Consider the following 13151-nt stretch of genomic DNA (forward strand, 5'->3'; position numbering starts at 1 on the left):
GTGCCATCGAGTCACGAAGGGTAGCTGACTCGGGCCTTTTGCTGCTGGACTTCACTTCTCTCCCAGCAGGCAATGGTGCTTTTGGTCACGGCCGGGCCGCCGTGTAAAGTATCAAAACCCAAATGCCCTTAGCATTCACCAAAGCACTCAACAGTTCTCTTGCCATCCAGCCCTTATTAAGATGCATGCCTTTCTGCTTCACAGTTAATAGGTTGACTGACGCGTTTCGGGGTCGGAACCCCGTCTTCAGAGGCTGCACAAAATGACACACAGGGATCGTTTCAATTGGCATTTCCGGTTGTTTTATAATTACCAAGCCCCACAGTGGGCGTATGCTGAGTGCATCGTCACGCTGATACTTGCTGGGACTTGTAGTCTATGAAACGATAATTGTTATTCCTTTGAGTAAGTCCGTGTGCTCATTTCTAAAATCATGCTTTTCATTAGAATTCCTCAGTGGATCGTGTCACATTCAAGCATGCTGCATTCCTTAAAGAGCGCTGTGCCATCGAGTCATGAAGGGTAGCTGACTCGGGCCTCGTGCTGCTGGATTTCACTTCTCTCCCAGCAGGCGATGGTGCTTTTGGTCACAGCCGGGCCGCCGTGTTAAGTATCAAAACCCAAATGCCCTTAGCATTCACCAAAGCACTCAACAGTTCTCTTGCCATCCAGCCTTCATTAAGATGCATGCCTTTCTGCTTCACAGTTAATTGGTTGCCTGACACGTTTCGGGGTCGGAACCCCGTCTTCAGAGGCTGCACAAAATGACACACAGGGATAGTTTCAATTGGCATTTCCGGTTGTTTTATATTTACCAAGCCCCACAGTGGGCGTATGCTGAGTGCATCGTCATGCTGATACTTGCTGGGACTTGTATTCTATGAAACGATAATTATTCCTTTGAGTAAGTCCGTGTGCTCATTTCTAAAATCATGCTTTTCATTAGAATTCCTCAGTGGATCGTGTCACATTCAAGCATGCTGCATTCCTTAAAGAGCGCTGTGCCATCGAGTCACGAAGGGTAGCTGACTCGGGCCTCGTGCTGCTGGATTTCACTTCTCTCCCAGCAGGCGATGGTGCTTTTGGTCACGGCCGGGCCGCCGTGTAAAGTATCAAAACCCAAATGCCCTTAGCATTCACCAAAGCACTCAACAGTTCTCTTGCCATCCAGCCTTTATTAAGATGCAGGCCTTTCTGCTTCACAGTTAATAGGTTGCCTGACGCGTTTCGGGGTCGGAACCCCGTCTTCAGAGGCTGCACAAAATGACACACAGGGATCGTTTCAATTGGCATTTCCGGTTGTTTTATAATTACCAAGCCCCACAGTGGGCGTATGCTGAGTGCATCGTCACGCTGATACTTGCTGGGACTTGTGGTCTATGAAACGATAATTATTATTCCTTTGAGTAAGTCCGTGTGCTCATTTCTAAAATCATGCTTTTCATTAGCATTCCTCAGTGGATCGTGTCACATTCAAGCATGCTGCATTCCTTAAAGAGCGCTGTGCCATCGAGTCACGAAGGGTAGCTGACTCGGGCGTCGTGCTGCTGGATTTCACTTCTCTCCCAGCAGGCGATGGTGCTTTTGGTCACGGCCGGGCCGCCGTGTAAAGTATCAAAACCCAAATGCCCTTAGCATTCACCAAAGCACTCAACAGTTCTCTTGCCATCCATCATTTATTAAGATGCATGCCTTTCTGCTTCACAGTTAATAGGTTGCCTGACGCGTTTCGGGGTCGGAACCCCGTCTTCAGAGGCTGCACAAAATGACACACAGGGATCGTTTCAATTGGCATTTACGGTTGTTTTATAATTACCAAGCCCCACAGTGGGCGTACGCTGAGTGCATCGTCACGCTGATACTTGCTGGGACTTGTAGTCTATGAAACGATAATTATTATTCCTTTGAGTAAGTCCGTGTGCTCAATTCTAAAATCATGCTTTTCATTAGAATTCCTCAGTGGATCGTGTCACGTTCAAGCATGCTGCATTCCTTAAAGAGCGCTGTGCCATCGGGTCACGAAGGGTAGCTGACTCGGGCCTCGTGCTGCTGGATTTCACTTCTCTCCCAGCAGGCGATGGTGCTTTTGGTCACGGCCGGGCCGGCGTGTAAAGTATCAAAACCCAAATGCCCTTAGCATTCACCAAAGCACTCAACAGTTCTCTTGCCATCCAGCCTTTATTAAGATGAATGCCTTTCTGCTTCACAGTTAATAGGTTGCCTGACGCGTTTCGGGGTCGGAACCCCATCTTCAGAGGCTGCACATAATGACACACAGGGATCGTTTCAATTGGCATTCCCGGTTGTTTTATAATTACCAAGCCCCACAGTGGGCGTATGCTGAGTGCATCGTCACGCTGATACTTGCTGGGACTTGTAGTCTATGAAACGATAATTATTATTCCTTTGAGTAAGTCCGTGTGCTCATTTCTAAAATCATGCTTTTCATTAGAATTCCTCAGTGGATCGTGTCACATTCAAGCATGCTGCATTCCTTAAAGAGCGCTGTGCCATCGAGTCACGAAGGGTAGCTGACTCGGGCGTCGTGCTGCTGGATTTCACTTCTCTCCCAGCAGGCGATGGTGCTTTTGGTCACGGCCGGGCCGCCGTGTAAAGTATCAAAACCCAAATGCCCTTAGCATTCACCAAAGCACTCAACAGTTCTCTTGCCATCCATCATTTATTAAGATGCATGCCTTTCTGCTTCACAGTTAATAGGTTGCCTGACGCGTTTCGGGGTCGGAACCCCGTCTTCAGAGGCTGCACAAAATGACACACAGGGATCGTTTCAATTGGCATTTACGGTTGTTTTATAATTACCAAGCCCCACAGTGGGCGTACGCTGAGTGCATCGTCACGCTGATACTTGCTGGGACTTGTAGTCTATGAAACGATAATTATTATTCCTTTGAGTAAGTCCGTGTGCTCATTTCTAAAATCATGCTTTTCATTAGAATTCCTCAGTGGATCGTGTCACGTTCAAGCATGCTGCATTCCTTAAAGAGCGCTGTGCCATCGGGTCACGAAGGGTAGCTGACTCGGGCCTCGTGCTGCTGGATTTCACTTCTCTCCCAGCAGGCGATGGTGCTTTTGGTCACGGCCGGGCCGGCGTGTAAAGTATCAAAACCCAAATGCCCTTAGCATTCACCAAAGCACTCAACAGTTCTCTTGCCATCCAGCCTTTATTAAGATGAATGCCTTTCTGCTTCACAGTTAATAGGTTGCCTGACGCGTTTCGGGGTCGGAACCCCATCTTCAGAGGCTGCACATAATGACACACAGGGATCGTTTCAATTGGCATTCCCGGTTGTTTTATAATTACCAAGCCCCACAGTGGGCGTATGCTGAGTGCATCGTCACGCTGATACTTGCTGGGACTTGTAGTCTATGAAACGATAATTATTATTCCTTTGAGTAAGTCCGTGTGCTCATTTCTAAAATCATGCTTTTCATTAGAATTCCTCAGTGGATCGTGTCACATTCAAGCATGCTGCATTCCTTAAAGAGCGCTGTGCCATCGAGTCACGAAGGGTAGCTGACTCGGGCCTCGTGCTGCTGGATTTCACTTCTCTCCCAGCAGTCGATGGTGCTTTTGGTCACGGCCGGGCCGCCGTGTAAAGTATCAAAACCCAAATGCCCTTAGCATTCACCAAAGCACTCAACAGTTCTCTTGCCATCCAGCCTTTATTAAGATGCATGCCTTTCTGCTTCACAGTTAATAGGTTGCCTGACGCGTTTCGGGGTCGGAAACCCGTCTTCAGAGGCTGCACAAAATGACACACAGGGATCGTTTCAATCGGCATTTCTGGTTGTTTTATAATTACCAAGCCCCACAGTGGGCGTATGCTGAGTGCATCGTCACGCTGATACTTGCTGGGACTTGTAGTCTATGAAACGATAATTATTATTCCTTTGAGTAAGTCTGTGTGCTCATTTCTAAAATCATGCTTTTCATTAGAATTCCTCAGTGGATCGTGTCACATTCAAGCATGCTGAATTCCTTAATGAGCGCTGTGCCATCGAGTCACGAAGGGTAGCTGACTCGGGCCTTTTGCTGCTGGATTTCACTTCTCTCCCAGCAGGCAATGGTGCTTTTGGTCACGGCCGGGCCGCCGTGTAAAGTATCAAAACCCAAATGCCCTTAGCATTCACCAAAGCACTCAACAGTTCTATTGCCATCCAGCCCTTATTAAGATGCATGCCTTTCTGCTTCACAGTTAATAGGTTGACTGACGCGTTTCGGGGTCGGAACCCCGTCTTCAGAGGCTGCACAAAATGACACACAGGGATCGTTTCAATTGGCATTTCCGGTTGTTTTATAATTACCAAGCCCCACAGTGGGCGTATGCTGAGTGCATCGTCACGCTGATACTTGCTGGGACTTGTAGTCTATGAAACGATAATTGTTATTCCTTTGAGTAAGTCCGTGTGCTCATTTCTAAAATCATGCTTTTCATTAGAATTCCTCAGTGGATCGTGTCACATTCAAGCATGCTGCATTCCTTAAAGAGCGCTGTGCCATCGAGTCATGAAGGGTAGCTGACTCGGGCCTCGTGCTGCTGGATTTCACTTCTCTCCCAGCAGGCGATGGTGCTTTTGGTCACAGCCGGGCCGCCGTGTTAAGTATCAAAACCCAAATGCCCTTAGCATTCACCAAAGCACTCAACAGTTCTCTTGCCATCCAGCCTTTATTAAGATGCATGCCTTTCTGCTTCACAGTTAAAAGGTTGCCTGACGCGTTTCGGGGTCGGAACCCTGTCTTCAGAGGCTGCACAAAATGACACACAGGGATCGTTTCAATTGGCATTTCCGGTTGTTTTATAATTACCAAGCCCCACAGTGGGCGTATGCTGAGTGCATCGTCATGCTGATACTTGCTGGGACTTGTAGTCTATGAAACGATAATTATTATTCCTTTGAGTAAGTCTGTGTGCTCATTTCTAAAATCATGCTTTTCATTAGAATTCCTCAGTGGATCGTGTCACATTCAAGCATGCTGCATTCCTTAAAGAGCGCTGTGCCATCGAGTCACGAAGGGTAGCTGACTCGGGCCTCGTGCTGCTGGATTTCACTTCTCTCCCAGCAGGCGATGGTGCTTTTGGTCACGGCCGGGCCGCCGTGTAAAGTATCAAAACCCAAATGCCCTTAGCATTCACCAAAGCACTCAACAGTTCTCTTGCCATCCAGCCTTTATTAAGATGCATGCCTTTCTGCTTCACAGTTAATTGGTTGCCTGACACTTTTCGGGGTCGGAACCCCGTCTTCAGAGGCTGCACAAAATGACACACAGGGATCGTTTCAATTGGCATTTCCGGTTGTTTTATATTTACCAAGCCCCACAGTGGGCGTATGCTGAGTGCATCGTCATGCTGATACTTGCTGGGACTTGTAGTCTATGAAACGATAATTATTATTCCTTTGAGTAAGTCCGTGTGCTCATTTCTAAAATCATGCTTTTCATTAGAATTCCTCAGTGGATCGTGTCACATTCAAGCATGCTGCATTCCTTAAAGAGCGCTGTGCCATCGAGTCACGAAGGGTAGCTGACTCGGGCCTCGTGCTGCTGGATTTCACTTCTCTCCCAGCAGGCGATGGTGCTTTTGGTCACGGCCGGGCCGCCGTGTTAAGTATCAAAACCCAAATGCCCTTAGCATTCACCAAAGCACTCAACAGTTCTCTTGCCATCCAGCCTTTATTAAGAAGCATGCCTTTCTGCTTCACAGTTAATAGGTTGCCTGACGCGTTTCGGGGTCGGAACCCCGTCTTCAGAGGCTGCACAAAATGACACACAGGGATCGTTTCAATTGGCAGTTCCGGTTGTTTTATAATTACCAAGCCCCACAGTGGGCGTATGCTGAGTGCATCGTCATGCTGATACTTGCTGGGACTTGTAGTCTATGAAACGATAATTATTATTCCTTTGAGTAAGTCCGTGTGCTCATTTCTAAAATCATGCTTTTCATTAGAATTCCTCAGTGGATCGTGTCACATTCAAGCATGCTGCATTCCTTAAAGAGCGCTGTGCCATCGAGTCACGAAGGGTAGCTGACTCGGGCCTCGTGCTGCTGGATTTCACTTCTCTCCCAGCAGGCGATGGTGCTTTTGGTCACGGCCGGGCCGTCGTGTAAAGTATCAAAACCCAAATGCCCTTAGCATTCACCAAAGCACTCAACAGTTCTCTTGCCATCCAGCCTTTATTAAGATGCATGCCTTTCTGCTTCACAGTTAATTGGTTGCCTGACACGTTTCGGGGTCGGAACCCCGTCTTCAGAGGCTGCACAAAATGACACACAGGGATCGTTTCAATTGGCATTTCCGGTTGTTTTATATTTTCCAAGCCCCACAGTGGGCGTATGCTGAGTGCATCGTCATGCTGATACTTGCTGGGACTTGTAGTCTATGAAACGATAATTATTATTCCTTTGAGTAAGTCCGTGTGCTCATTTCTAAAATCATGCTTTTCATTAGAATTTCTTAGTGGATCGTGTCACATTCAAGCATGCTGCATTCCTTAAAGAGCGCTGTGCCATCGAGTCACGAAGGGTAGCTGACTCGGGCCTCGTGCTGCTGGATTTCACTTCTCTCCCAGCAGGCGATGGTGCTTTTGGTCACGGCCGGGCCGCCGTGTTAAGTATCAAAACCCAAATGCCCTTAGCATTCACCAAAGCACTCAACAGTTCTCTTGCCATCCAGCCTTTATTAAGATGCATGCCTTTCTGCTTCACAGTTAATAGGTTGCCTGACGCGTTTCGGGGTCGGAACCCCGTCTTCAGAGGCTGCACAAAATTACACACAGGGATCGTTTCAATTGGCATTTCCGGTTGTTTTATAATTACCAAGCCCCACAGTGGGCGTATGCTGAGTGCATCGTCATGCTGATACTTGCTGGGACTTGTAGTCTATGAAACGATAATTATTATTCCTTTGAGTAAGTCCGTGTGCTCATTTCTAAAATCATGCTTTTCATTAGAATTCCTCAGTGGATCGTGTCACATTCAAGCATGCTGCATTCCTTAAAGAGCGCTGTGCCATCGAGTCACGAAGGGTAGCTGACTCGGGCCTCGTGCTGCTGGATTTCACTTCTCTCCCAGCAGGCGATGGTGCTTTTGGTCACGGCCGGGACGCCGTGTAAAGTATCAAAACCCAAATGCCCTTAGCATTCACCAAAGCACTCAACAGTGCTCTTGCCATCCAGCCTTCATTAAGATGCATGCCTTTCTGCTTCACAGTTAATTGGTTGCCTGACACGTTTCGGGGTCGGAACCCCGTCTTCAGAGGCTGCACAAAATGACACACAGGGATAGTTTCAATTGGCATTTCCGGTTGTTTTATATTTACCAAGCCCCACAGTGGGCGTATGCTGAGTGCATCGTCATGCTGATACTTGCTGGGACTTGTAGTCTATGAAACGATAATTATTATTCCTTTGAGTAAGTCCGTGTGCTCATTTCTAAAATCATGCTTTTCATTAGAATTCCTCAGTGGATCGTGTCACATTCAAGCATGCTGCATTCCTTAAAGAGCGCTGTGCCATCGAGTCACGAAGGGTAGCTGACTCGGGCCTCGTGCTGCTGGATTTCACTTCTCTCCCAGCAGGCGATGGTGCTTTTGGTCACGGCCGGGCCGCCGTGTAAAGTATCAAAACCCAAATGCCCTTAGCATTCACCAAAGCACTCAACAGTTCTCTTGCCATCCAGCCTTTATTAAGATGCAGGCCTTTCTGCTTCACAGTTAATAGGTTGCCTGACGCGTTTCGGGGTCGGAACCCCGTCATCAGAGGCTGCACAAAATGACACACAGGGATCGTTTCAATTGGCATTTCCGGTTGTTTTATAATTACCAAGCCCCACAGTGGGCGTATGCTGAGTGCATCGTCACGCTGATACTTGCTGGGACTTGTGGTCTATGAAACGATAATTATTATTCCTTTGAGTAAGTCCGTGTGCTCATTTCTAAAATCATGCTTTTCATTAGCATTCCTCAGTGGATCGTGTCACATTCAAGCATGCTGCATTCCTTAAAGTGCGCTGTGCCATCGAGTCACGAAGGGTAGCTGACTCGGGCCTCGTGCTGCTGGATTTCACTTCTCTCCCAGCAGGCGATGGTGCTTTTGGTCACGGCCGGGCCGCCGTGTAAAGTATCAAAACCCAAATGCCCTTAGCATTCACCAAAGCACTCAACAGTTCTCTTGCCATCCATCATTTATTAAGATGCATGCCTTTCTGCTTCACAGTTAATAGGTTGCCTGACGCGTTTCGGGGTCGGAACCCCGTCTTCAGAGGCTGCACAAAATGACACACAGGGATCGTTTCAATTGGCATTTACGGTTGTTTTATAATTACCAAGCCCCACAGTGGGCGTATGCTGAGTGCATCGTCACGCTGATACTTGCTGGGACTTGTAGTCTATGAAACGATAATTATTATTCCTTTGAGTAAGTCTGTGTGCTCATTTCTAAAATCATGCTTTTCATTAGAATTCCTCAGTGGATCGTGTCACATTCAAGCATGCTGAATTCCTTAATGAGCGCTGTGCCATCGAGTCACGAAGGGTAGCTGACTCGGGCCTCGTGCTGCTGGATTTCACTTCTCTCCCAGCAGGCAATGGTGCTTTTGGTCACGGCCGGGCCGCCGTGTAAAGTATCAAAACCCAAATGCCCTTAGCATTCACCAAAGCACTCAACAGTTCTCTTGCCATCCAGCCTTTATTAAGATGCATGCCTTTCTGCTTCACAGTTAATAGGTTGCCTGACGCGTTTCGGGGTCGGAACCCCGTCTTCAGAGGCTGCACAAAATGACACACAGGGATTGTTTCAATTGGCATTTCTGGTTGTTTTATAATTACCAAGCCCCACAGTGGGCGTATGCTGAGTGCATCGTCACGCTGATACTTGCTGGGACTTGTAGTCTATGAAACGATAATTATTATTCCTTTGAGTAAGTCCGTGTGCTCATTTCTAAAATCATGCTTTTCATTAGAATTCCTCAGTGGATCGTGTCACATTCAAGCATGTTGCATTCCTTAAAGAGCGCTGTGCCATCGAGTCATGAAGGGTAGCTGACTCTGGCCTCGTGCTGCTGGATTTCACTTCTCTCCCAGCAGGCGATGGTGCTTTTGGTCACGGCCGGGCCGCCGTGTAAAGTATCAAAACCCAAATGCCCTTAGCATTCACCAAAGCACTCAACAGTTCTCTTGCCATCCAGCCTTTATTAAGATGCATGCCTTTCTGCTTCACAGTTAATAGGTTGCCTGACGCATTTCGGGGTCGGAACCCTGTCTTCAGAGGCTGCACAAAATGACACACAGGGATCGTTTCAATTGGCATTTCCGGTTGTTTTATAATTACCAAGCCCCACAGTGGGCGCATGCTGAGTGCATCGTCACTCTGATACTTGCTGGGACTTGTAGTCTATGAAACGATAATTATTATTCCTTTGAGTAAGTCCATGTGCTCATTTCTAAAATCATGCTTTTCATTAGAATTCCTCAGTGGATCGTGTCACATTCAAGCATGCTGCATTCCTTAAAGAGCGCTGTGCCATCGAGTCACGAAGGGTAGCTGACTCGGGCCTCGTGCTGCTGGATTTCACTTCTCTCCCAGCAGGCGATGGTGCTTTTGGTCACGGCCGGGCCGCCGTGTAAAGTATCAAAACCCAAATGCCCTTAGCATTCACCAAAGCACTCAACAGTTCTCTTGCCATCCAGCCTTTATTAAGATGCATGCCTTTCTGCTTCACAGTTAATTGGTTGCCTGACACGTTTCGGGGTCGGAACCCCGTCTTCAGAGGCTGCACAAAATGACACACAGGGATCGTTTCAATTGGCATTTCCGGTTGTTTTATATTTACCAAGCCCCACAGTGGGCGTATGCTGAGTGCATCGTCATGCTGATACTTGCTGGGACTTGTAGTCTATGAAACGATAATTATTATTCCTTTGAGTAAGTCCGTGTGCTCATTTCTAAAATCATGCTTTTCATTAGAATTCCTCAGTGGATCGTGTCACATTCAAGCATGCTGCATTCCTTAAAGAGCGCTGTGCCATCGAGTCACAAAGGGTAGCTGACTCGGGCCTCGTGCTGCTGGATTTCACTTCTCTCCCAGCAGGCGATGGTGCTTTTGGTCACGGCCGGGCCGCCGTGTTAAGTATCAAAACCCAAATGCCCTTAGCATTCACCAAAGCACTCAACAGTTCTCTTGCCATCCAGCCTTTATTAAGAAGCATGCCTTTCTGCTTCACAGTTAATAGGTTGCCTGACGCGTTTCGGGGTCGGAACCCCGTCTTCAGAGGCTGCACAAAATGACACACAGGGATCGTTTCAATTGGCATTTCTGGTTGTTTTATAATTACCAAGCCCCACAGTGGGCGTATGCTGAGTGCATCGTCATGCTGATACTTGCTGGGACTTGTAGTCTATGAAACGATAATTATTATTCCTTTGAGTAAGTCCGTGTGCTCATTTCTAAAATCATGCTTTTCATTAGAATTCCTCAGTGGATCGTGTCACATTCAAGCATGCTGCATTCCTTAAAGAGCGCTGTGCCATCGAGTCACGAAGGGTAGCTGACTCGGGCCTCGTGCTGCTGGATTTCACTTCTCTCCCAGCAGGCGATGGTGCTTTTGGTCACGGCCGGGCCGTCGTGTAAAGTATCAAAACCCAAATGCCCTTAGCATTCACCAAAGCACTCAACAGTTCTCTTGCCATCCAGCCTTTATTAAGATGCATGCCTTTCTGCTTCACAGTTAATTGGTTGCCTGACACGTTTCGGGGTCGGAACCCCGTCTTCAGAGGCTGCACAAAATGACACACAGGGATCGTTTCAATTGGCATTTCCGGTTGTTTTATATTTACCAAGCCCCACAGTGGGCGTATGCTGAGTGCATCGTCATGCTGATACTTGCTGGGACTTGTAGTCTATGAAACGATAATTATTATTCCTTTGAGTAAGTCCGTGTGCTCATTTCTAAAATCATGCTTTTCATTAGAATTCCTCAGTGGATCGTGTCACATTCAAGCATGCTGAATTCCTTAAAGAGCGCTGTGCCATCAAGTCACGAAGGGTAGCTGACTCGGGCCTCGTGCTGCTGGATTTCACTTCTCTCCCAGCATGCGATGGTGCTTTTGGTCACGGCCGGGCCGCCGTGTAAAGTATCAAAACCCAAATGCCCTTAGCATTCACCAAAGCACTCAACAGTTCTCTTGCCATCCAGCCTTTATTAAGAAGCATGCCTTTCTGCTTCACAGTTAATAGGTTGCCTGACGCGTTTCGGGGTCGGAACCCCGTCTTCAGAGGCTGCACAAAATGACACACAGGGATCGTTTCAATTGGCATTTCCGGTTGTTTTATAATTACCAAGCCCCACAGTGGGCGTATGCTGAGTGCATCGTCATGCTGATACTTGCTGGGACTTGTAGTCTATGAAACGATAATTATTATTCCTTTGAGTAAGTCCGTGTGCTCATTTCTAAAATCATGCTTTTCATTAGCATTCCTCAGTGGATCGTGTCACATTCAAGCATGCTGCATTCCTTAAAGAGCGCTGTGCCATCGAGTCACGAAGGGTAGCTGACTCGGGCCTCGTGCTGCTGGATTTCACTTCTCTCCCAGCAGGCGATGGTGCTTTTGGTCACGGCCGGGCCGCCGTGTAAAGTATCAAAACCCAAATGCCCTTAGCATTCACCAAAGCACTCAACAGTTCTCTTGCCATCCATCATTTATTAAGATGCATGCCTTTCTGCTTCACAGTTAATAGGTTGCCTGACGCGTTTCGGGGTCGGAACCCCGTCTTCAGAGGCTGCACAAAATGACACACAGGGATCGTTTCAATTGGCATTTACAGTTGTTTTATAATTACCAAGCCCCACAGTGGGCGTATGCTGAGTGCATCGTCACGCTGATACTTGCTGGGACTTGTAGTCTATGAAACGATAATTATTATTCCTTTGAGTAAGTCTGTGTGCTCATTTCTAAAATCATGCTTTTCATTAGAATTCCTCAGTGGATCGTGTCACATTCAAGCATGCTGAATTCCTTAATGAGCGCTGTGCCATCGAGTCACGAAGGGTAGCTGACTCGGGCCTCGTGCTGCTGGATTTCACTTCTCTCCCAGCAGGCAATGGTGCTTTTGGTCACGGCCGGGCCGCCGTGTAAAGTATCAAAACCCAAATGCCCTTAGCATTCACCAAAGCACTCAACAGTTCTCTTGCCATCCAGCCTTTATTAAGATGCATGCCTTTCTGCTTCACAGTTAATAGGTTGCCTGACGCGTTTCGGGGTCGGAACCCCGTCTTCAGAGGCTGCACAAAATGACACACAGGGATTGTTTCAATTGGCATTTCTGGTTGTTTTATAATTACCAAGCCCCACAGTGGGCGTATGCTGAGTGCATCGTCACGCTGATACTTGCTGGGACTTGTAGTCTATGAAACGATAATTATTATTCCTTTGAGTAAGTCCGTGTGCTCATTTCTAAAATCATGCTTTTCATTAGAATTCCTCAGTGGATCGTGTCACATTCAAGCATGTTGCATTCCTTAAAGAGCGCTGTGCCATCGAGTCATGAAGGGTAGCTGACTCTGGCCTCGTGCTGCTGGATTTCACTTCTCTCCCAGCAGGCGATGGTGCTTTTGGTCACGGCCGGGCCGCCGTGTAAAGTATCAAAACCCAAATGCCCTTAGCATTCACCAAAGCACTCAACAGTTCTCTTGCCATCCAGCCTTTATTAAGATGCATGCCTTTCTGCTTCACAGTTAATAGGTTGCCTGACGCATTTCGGGGTCGGAACCCCGTCTTCAGAGGCTGCACAAAATGACACACAGGGATCGTTTCAATTGGCATTTCCGGTTGTTTTATAATTACCAACCCCCACAGTGGGCGTATGCTGAGTGCATCGTCACTCTGATACTTGCTGGGACTTGTAGTCTATGAAACGATAATTATTATTCCTTTGAGTAAGTCCGTGTGCTCATTTCTAAAATCATGCTTTTCATTAGAATTCCTCAGTGGATCGTGTCACATTCAAGCATGCTGCATTCCTTAAAGAGCGCTGTGCCATCGAGTCACGAAGGGTAGCTGACTCGGGCCTCGTGCTGCTGGATTTCACTTCTCTCCCAGCAGGCGATGGTGCTTTTGGTCACGGCCGGGCCGTCG

The sequence above is a fragment of the Lissotriton helveticus genome, chromosome 3_1 (genome assembly GCF_964261635.1).
Source record: "Lissotriton helveticus chromosome 3_1, aLisHel1.1, whole genome shotgun sequence".
Lineage (NCBI taxonomy): Eukaryota > Metazoa > Chordata > Amphibia > Caudata > Salamandridae > Lissotriton > Lissotriton helveticus.